We start from the raw sequence: 9,769 nt of genomic DNA on the forward strand, positions 1-9,769 counted from the left end.
ACTTTGGCTAAGACCGTAAGCAGTCCAGGGACACCTAAATCCCGTTGTCCTGTTGTATCCAAGCACCTGCAAACCACACCGTCAACTCCCTCCTCGTCAATTTCCTCCTTAGTCAGGATCGGAAGTAGTCCTGCAGGCCATGTCACTGGCATGACTGACTCTCCTATCCGGGATTCCTCTGGAGGATCCTGCATTGCTACGCCTACTGCTGCCGCTGCTGCTGTTGCTGCTGCTGGGAGTCGTTCATCATCCCAGAGAGGAAGTAGGAACACCACTACTTTTACTAAACAATTGACCCTCCAACAGTCCTTAGCGAGGAGGATGAAGTACGACAGCAGTCATCCTGAAGCAAAACGTATAACTGAGGCCTTGACTGCTATGTTGGTGTTAGACGTGCGTCCGGTATCCGCCATTAGTGCAGTGGGATTTAGACAATTGATGGAGGTAGTGTGTCCCCGGTTCCAAATCCCGTCTAGATTCCACTTCACTAGGCAGGCGATACCGAGACTGTACAGAAACGTCAGAAAAAGTGTCCTCAGTGTCCTGAAAAATGCCGTTGTACACAATGTCCACTTAACCACGGACATGTGGACAAGTGGAACAGGGCAGACTAAGGACTATATGACTGTGACAGCCCACTGGGTAGATGTATCACCTTACGCAGCAACAGCAGCAGCGTCACCAGTAGCAGCATCTCAGAAACGCCAGCTCGTTACAAGGCAGGCTACGCTGTGTATCACCGGTTTCAGTAAGAGGCACACCGCCGACAACCTCTTAGAGAAACTGAGGGAAATCATCGCCCAGTGGCTTACCCCACTTAGACTCTCCTGGGGATTTGTGATATCTGACAACGCCACCAATATTGTGCGGGCATTACATCTGGGCAAATTCCAGCACGTCCCATGTTTTGCTCACACAATAAACTTGGTGGTGCAGAATTTTCTGAAAAGCGACAGGGGCGTGCAGGAGACGCTTTGGGTGGCCCGAAAAATTTCTGGCCACTTTCGCCATTCAGCGACTGCGTGCCGAAGACTGGAGCGCCAGCAAACACTCTTGAACCTGCCCCGCCATCACCTGAAGCAAGAGGTTGTGACGCGGTGGAACTCAACCCTCTATATGCTTCAGAGGATGGAGGAGCAGCAAAAGGCCATACAAGCCTATACATCCACCTATGACATAGGCAAAGGAGGGGGTATGCACCTGACTCAAGCGCAGTGGAGAATGATTTCCGTGTTGTGCAAGGTTCTCCAGCCCTTCGAACTTGCCACACGTGAAGTCAGTTCAGACACAGCCAGCTTGAGTCAGGTCATTCCCCTCATCAGGCTTTTACAGAAGCAGCTGGAGAAAGTGAAGGAGGAGCTAAGACGGAGCGATTCCGCTCGGCATGTGGGACTTGTGGATGAAGCCCTTCATTCGCTTTGCCAGGATTCCAGGGTGGTCAATCTGTTGAAATCAGACCACTACATTTTGGCCACCGTGCTTGATCCTAGGTTTAAAGCCTATGTGGTGTCTCTCTTTCCGGCCGACACAAGCCTGCAGAGGTGCAAAGACCTGCTGGTGAACACACTGTCAGCTGAAGCGGAACGTGACACGTCAACGGCTCCTTCTTCATTTTCTCCCGCAACTGGGGCTGCCAGGAAAAAACTTAGGTATCCTAAGCAACCCGCTGGCGGTGATGCAGGGCAGGCAGGACCAAGTTTGGACATCTGGTCCCGGACTGAAGGACCTGGCAACAATTTCTGACATGTCTACTGTCACTGCATATGATACTGTCACCATTGACAGAATGGTGGAGGATTACATCGGTGACAGCATCCAAGTAGGCATGTCAGACAGTCCATACCTGTACTGGCAGGAAAAAGAGGCAATTTGGAGGCCCCTGTACAAGCTGGCTCTATTTTACCTGAGTTGCCCCCCCTCCAGTGTGTACTCCGAAAGAGTGTTTAGTGCAGCCGGGAACCTTGTCAGCGAAAGGCGTAGGAGGTTGCTTCCACAGAATGTGGAGAAGATGATGTTCATCAAAATGAATTATCAGCTCTTCCAGGGAGACCAGCCTCCAGAAGGTACAGAGGGACCTGTGGTGGTGGATTCAAGTGGGGACGAGTTAATACTTTGTGAGGATGAGGATGTACACACTGAAGAGGGTGAGGAATCGGTGGATGAGGAGGATGAGGATGACATCTTGCCTCCGTAGAGCCAGTTTGTGCAGGGACACATTAATTGCCAGCTTGTTTTGTGGGGGCCCAAACGAACCAATCATTTCAGCCACAGTTGTGTGGCAGACCCTGGCGCTGAAATGATTGATTTGTTAAAGTGTGCATGTCCTGTTTATACAACATAAGGGTGGGTGGGAGGGCCCAAGGACAATTCCATCTTGCACTTCTTTTTTTTCTTTGCATTATGTACAGTTTGAGGCCTAGTTTTTCTAACTGCCATCCTGTCTGCCACTGCAGTGTCACTCCTAGATGGGTCACGTGTTTGTGCCGCCCACTCGTGTCGCTTAGCATAGTCATCCAGCTACCTCGGTGCAACCTTTTGGACATGAAAACACTATTGTGAGGTGTGAGGTGTTCAGAATAGACTGGAAATGAGTGGAAATTAAGGTTATTGAGGTTAATAATAGCATAGGAGCAGAGAAACCAACAAATTCTGTGATTTTAGCTGTTTTTATGCTTTTTAAAAAAAAAATACAGATCCAAAACACAAAACCCAGAACCCAAAACACGGAAGGGTGGTTTTGGCAAAACCAATCCAGATCCAAAACACGAAGAAAGATCCAGATCCAAAACCAAAACACAAAACACGAAAAGTGGCCGGTGCACACCCCTACTTTTTACCCACCAGGGCACCTAACACTTATGGTGCATACACATGGTCAGACTTGCTAGATCAACGATGAACGATTTGAATGATTTTACCAACGATCTCATGAACGATTTCTGGTAGTATTTAAATGAATTAAATCGTCCAAATCTGACTGCAAACACATGCGGGCACGCGCATCGTTCGTCGTTGAATGTCAAACATGTCAGCGATATGAACGATGTAACGATTTTTACAATCGTTATCGTTCATATCTTCCAGAAAATCTGGGTCTCATTCAGACCCGCTCGCGAGCTCAGGACGCTCGCAAGCGGGTCGATGGTGCCCAAATGCGCATGCGCACGACGGAGGGAGCTCCGTCGTGCGAATGCGCGAGACCAGGATAGCGACAGCCAAGCTGTCGCTCCGGGTCTCGCACCAAAGGGGGCGTGCTGTCGATGGTGATTGACAGCAAGCCCCCTTTGATGGGCGTGCCGGGGGCGTGGCTGCCAGACGGAGGCGTTCCCATGGGAACGCCTACCGTCTGGGGCCGGCCCCACTGACATCACTAGTGATGTCAGTGGGAGTGCCTTCGGCTCTGATAGAGCCAAAATCACTCCAGGGCATGCGGCAGCGAGGGTCTCGTCGCAAGCCCGATGGTCGCGATGGTCTTGACCATCGCGACCATCATCATGGACGCTCGCATAAGCTGTGGGTGGTAACCCACAGCTATGCGAGCGTCCAAAAGGCAGCTCCAAATTTAAATAGGACGGCCCTGATTCAGAGCGAGCGCTCTGGTCAGAGCATCCGGCTCTGAATCAGGCCCTCTGACCGCGTGTACCCTCCATTACGCTCTGTTGCTTATTTTAGTGTTATAATCGCTAATGCAGCAATGTACAGTATTGTATTGTACTGTAAGTCACTCGTTTCACTTTTTTGGTCATGTACTATGTAAGGTGCTGCGAACGTTTGTGGTGCCATAAAAAATAAAGGATAATAATAATAATAATAATAATAATAATAATAATAATAATAAAAATAATATGATAAAACTTGTTGATAAATAAGGCCCTAAATAAGATGTTTACTGGCAATTCCAATATTCTATGTCTATCACAGGGATGTGCAGTCAGGATAGGTAGGGGAGGCAGAGCCTCTCCTGTCATACTCCCTGTCAGACTGAGTTTTTACTATAAAATGATTAGAATAATACAAAGAAGATATATATAACTTATAAATATCTTCTTTGTACTATTCAGATCCTTTTTATAGGCAAAACTCACCAAAATTGCAGCACTCCCTGGAAATACAGGGAGAGTTGAGGCAGTAAGAGCTCAGCCTCACCTCTGATAGCTCAGATGCTGCCTGGTGCTGGGGACTCTGCCACAAGATGAGAAGGGGCTGCTGTGTACAACAGGACACTGTCTAGGGGCTTGTAAATCACTATGTAACAGAAGAATAGGGGTTTTTCCTGCAGACACCAGTAGCTGGCACCTCATCACTATGCAGGGACTGGCACCTTCTGTGTAAAGCTGGGTACACATTACATGATGTGTACGAAGCGCACGTACCTGGTCTATCAACAGAGATCTCCATAGTGACGCAGTAGGAGGCGTGTTGTCAGTGATCACTGATGGACCTTATTACTACAACCCCCTCCTGCATGTCCTGGAGGCCTAATTAGAGCTGAAGTAACAATCATATAAAGCACCTGTGTTTATCATAGACAAATGCAATCTATATAATTCGCAAGATGAGTGACAGGTGATCAGTTATCTGAAAGCTCCATCTATAGTTGCCAGCCATCAATAATGAGAAATACCTAATTTATTAATTTTTTTTTTTTTTACAGGGAACCAGTGTGTTCCCTGTACCATGAATGGCAAAATGTTAGGGCTGTGTTTGGATAAACTGCAGTACCTCTGTTTCACCAGAGGTGCTGCTCTTGTGGACATTGGTCATTACACCTTATCAGTATTTAGGACCTCATTCAGAGACGGTCACTAGCGCAAGGTCGATCGCAACGAGTGATTTTTTGTCATGTGCCCATGCGTGTAGTCGGCATTGCGCGTGCGCAAGCCAGTTCTTGCGAGCTAAATGGAGTCTGTCGTTAGTCACTACTTGGTCGTAGCTCTGATTGACAGATAGTTCCGTTTGTGGGTGATAACAGGGGAAGGTGCATGTGAATGGGGGCGTGGCGCTACGTAAAAAAGAGAAATGTCAAGGCGTGCATAAATTACTGAGCGGGTCATCGCACACGTCATACCGTAGCCTTTAAGATGCTACTTCTCGTAGTGCTTGAGTGAGCCCAGGGTCTACCTCAGGCACTGCGACTGCAGGCCATGGTTTCTGCCTCTGCCGATGTCTGGAGTCAATTAACAAAGTAACAGGTATTTGTCATTGCAATGTATATTAGCAAAGTGGTTGCGTTAATTGGCTTTTTTTTCTTTTTAAAAGGACATTACATTTGGTTGCTCTCGGTATGTGATATTTATATTACACTTGTTTGCAAAACCATTTAAAATATGTTTTATGCACCTTGCAGGACGTTGATCACATTCCAGGCCCTATTGATCAGACATGTTCCAGCTATCCTGATGCTCTGTCCTGCCGTGCAAACCAGTATTTCTGTTCCAGTTTATTCTAGTTTTGCTTAATCCGCCAATCCTGCACCGTTATTCAGCTCACAGTCTACATCTTCCAGTATAGAGATGTCATCAAACACCTGTATCCACTATTCCCCACAGGGACGTATCTATAACGGGTGCAGGGTGTGTGGGGAACAACCGCCCCTGGGTCCAGGGGGGCCCCGCACCGCATATCCTGCACCCATTATATTACTTACCTCTCCGGAGTCCCACGTCGGCGCGGGGGTCCGGCGCAGTAAAACGACTGGAAAATGGCAGCGGCGGCCATTTTCCCGTAATTTGTGCATGCGCAGTACAGGGAAAATGCCCGCCGTGGCCATTTTACCGGTGACCTGTGCATACACTATATACTCTGGGCACGCTCTAGTGCCCATAGTCTATAACTCCAGCGCTGGCCGCGCACAGCTCAGTGCACTGCCGGACAGAGAGGAGGGGGCCTGTGTCGGAGACTGCATAAGGGCCCCCTCCCTCTCTAGAAACGCCCCTGATTCCCCAGCATTGTGGGTGCTTAGCCCAGGGTCGGCAACAGAAGTTTTGGGGCCCGGTACAATGATGTCTCTGTGCCCCCCTCCACAGAGAGAGGTGTGTGAGTGTCACTCTCCACAGCAACTCCCAGTACCTGGCGCGGCAGCAGCAGCGGATCCCTGCCAGCGACGTCATATCCTGGTGCATGATCAGCGCTGCTGGCACTATAGCCTCGTTTACCAGGGCCACACTAAACCTTCAGGCCCGGGACAGGAGTACCCGTTGTACCCCTCTGTCACTGGGCCTTGCTTAGCCCCTGTGTGCTATTCTGCTTATTTTTCAGACACTATGCGGCATACTTGATGACAATGTGACTGCCTCCTCTGGGAGGAGGCAGCCTAGACCGGCATAGCAGGGGGGGCGTGACACTAATTTGGGGGCAGATCGGGGGCTTGACATGTCCTTGCCACACAATGCAGAGATTACCAGCATTGTGCAGCCAGGGGCTGGGACACGATGATGCAATTCAGCGTGAATCGCGTCATCGGCTGCCCCGGACTGACCTCTTACAAGGGAGAAGCAGAAGCCGATGGGGGGGGGTGGAGTGGAAGCAGGTGGGGGGATGTGGGCCGACCGGCAGACTTTCTCAATCTTCCGGGGTGCTGGGAGCACCACCCGATTTTTGAGAGGCTCCCGACCATCCCAGTAGAGTAGACAAGTTGTCACGCTTGCCACTGGAGTATTGAAAGCTGAGGTCCGAGGTTGTGGGGCAAATCGGAGGTGAGAGGCCTGAATGTATGATCTCCACATTCACAGGAATTGGACGTTGAAGAGACCTGATTAAAGGCGCAGAGTCTAACCTTCTGGGAGGAGTTCTCCAGTGACCCCTACCAATCGGAATATGGGTTTAAGCTGCACCCAGCAGGCAGGTCGTGGTCCTTTAATCAGATCTCCAAAACTCTTGGGAATAGAGACTCACACAGACCACGGCCCGAGGAATATGCCTCAGAAGAGGCACTGAAAAAGGCAAAAGATAATACTGGATGTACCCACATCTTTGAGATGTTCAGCACTCTGTTGCACTGGAAGAAGGTATTATCCACACTGGTAAAAGTGTTCCGACACACAGTTGTACTGAGAGAGGGCACCTGGCATGGTACTCTGGCGGAGGTGTTAGGATCCACAGTTGCACGGAGAAGTGGCACGGAGTTGCACACAGGCAGAGATGGAATAACGCACTGTTGCACGGAGAAGTGGCACGGAGTTGCACACAGGCAGAGGTGGTATGACGCTCTGTTGCACTGAGAAGTGGCACGGGGTTGCACACAGGCAGAGGTGGTATGACACACTGTTGCACCGAGAGGTGGCACGGGGTTGCACACAGGCAGAGGTGGTATGACGCACTGTTGCACCGAGAAGTGGCACGGGGTTGCACACAGGCAGAGATGGAATAACGCACTGTTGCACCGAGAAGTGGCACGGAGTTGCACACAGGCAGAGGTGGTATGACGCTCTGTTGCACCAAGAGGTGGCACGGACTTGCAAACAGGCAGAGGTGGCATGACGCTCTGTTGCACTGAGAAGTGGCACGGAGTTGTACACAGGGAGAGGTGGTATGACGCACTGTTGCACTGAGAGGTGGCACGGGGTTGCACACAGGCAGAGGTGGTATGACGCACTGTTGCACCGAGAAGTGGCACGGGGTTGCACACATGCAGAGGTGGTATGATGCACTGTTGCACCGAGAAGTGGCATGGGGTTGCACACAGGCAGAGGTGGTATGATGCACTGTTGCACTGAGAAGTGGCACGGGGTTGCACACAGGCAGAGGTGGTATGACGCACTGTTGCACCGAGAAGTGGCACGGGGTTGCACACAGGCAGAGGTGGTATGATGCACTGTTGCACTGAGAAGTGGCATGGGGTTGCACACAGGCAGAGGTGGTATGATGCACTGTTGCACCGAGAAGTGGCATGGGGTTGCACACAGGCAGAGGTGGTATGATGCACTGTTGCACTGAGAAGTGGCATGGGGTTGCACACAGGCAGAGGTGGTATGATGCACTGTTGCACTGAGAAGTGGCACTTGCAAGGACTTGAGGGTAGTCACAAGGGAACCTGGAACGAGGACACGACTTGTATGCACTAGAAATGACGAACGTTGTTCAGGCAACTTCCTGGTGTTCTGGGGCCAGTTATATACCCAGGAGTGGCAGTTGACAGCGTAGATAGATAGATAGATAGATAGATAGATAGATAGATAGATATGAGATAGATAGACAGATAGATATGAGATATATAGAGAGATAGATAGATAGATATGAGATAGATAGATAGATAGATAGATAGATAGATATGAGATAGATAGATAGATAGATAGATAGATAGATAGATAGATACTGTAGATATGAGATAGATAGATAGATACTGTAGATATGAGATAGATAGATAGATAGATAGATAGATAGATAGATAGATAGATAGATAGATAGATAGATAGATAGATAGATAGATAGATACTGTAGATATGAGATAGATAGATAGATACTGTAGATATGAGATAGATAGATAGATAGATAGATAGATAGATAGATAGATAGATAGATAGATAGATAGATTAATACTGTAGATAGATAGATAGATAGATAGATAGATAGATAGATAGATAGATAGATAGATAGATAGATAGATACTGTAGATATGAGATAGATAGATACTGTAGATATTAGATAGATATATAGATAGATAGATAGATAGATAGATAGATAGATAGATAGATACTGTAGATATGAGATAGATAGATACTGTAGATATGAGATAGATAGATACTGTAGATATGAGATAGATAGATAGATAGATAGATAGATAGATAGATAGATAGATAGATATGAGATATATAGATATGAGATATATATAGATAGATAGATATGAGATAGATACATATGATATATATATATATATATATATATATATATATATATATATATATATATATATATGATAGATAGATAGATAGATACTGTAGATATGAGATAGATAGATAGATACTGTAGATATGAGATAGATAGATAGATAGATAGATAGATAGATAGATAGATATGAGATAGATAGATAGATACTATAGATATGAGATAGATAGATAGATAGATAGATTAATACTGTAGATAGATAGATAGATAGATAGATAGATAGATAGATAGATAGATAGATAGATAGATAGATACTGTAGATATGAGATAGATAGATACTGTAGATATTAGATAGATATATAGATAGATAGATAGATAGATAGATAGATAGATAGATAGATAGATAGATAGATAGATAGATAGATAGATAGATAGATAGATAGATATATACTGTAGATATGAGATAGATAGATACTGTAGATATGAGATAGATAGATACTGTAGATATGAGATAGATAGATAGATAGATAGATAGATAGATAGATAGATAGATAGATAGATAGATAGATAGATAGATAGATAGATAGATAGATAGATAGATAAACTATTATTTTTTGCAGGTCAAAATAATTTACTACTTTCTGCCAATTTAATTATCAATTAGTACACATTTTAAATTATGAACTCATAGCAGTTCGTATTGATCAGCATTTTAAAGTAAACATTGTTTTATGTTGGGAAGTTGGAATATTGTACTACTGTATATGTTTTATAATGCACAGTACATTTGCAAACAAGATTGCTTTTATTATTTAGTTGTCTTGGCTAAATGAAGTCAGCAGTGGTTGGAGGACTATGTGTATGTAGGATAAGAAGACAGGTTTTAATCTTAACATGATGGGCTATTTAATAGCATACTGGGACTGTAGTATTTTATTATTCTCCA

Source organism: Taudactylus pleione, unplaced genomic scaffold (genome assembly GCF_031769625.1).
Source record: "Taudactylus pleione unplaced genomic scaffold, aTauple2 ptg000103l, whole genome shotgun sequence".
NCBI lineage: Eukaryota > Metazoa > Chordata > Amphibia > Anura > Myobatrachidae > Taudactylus > Taudactylus pleione.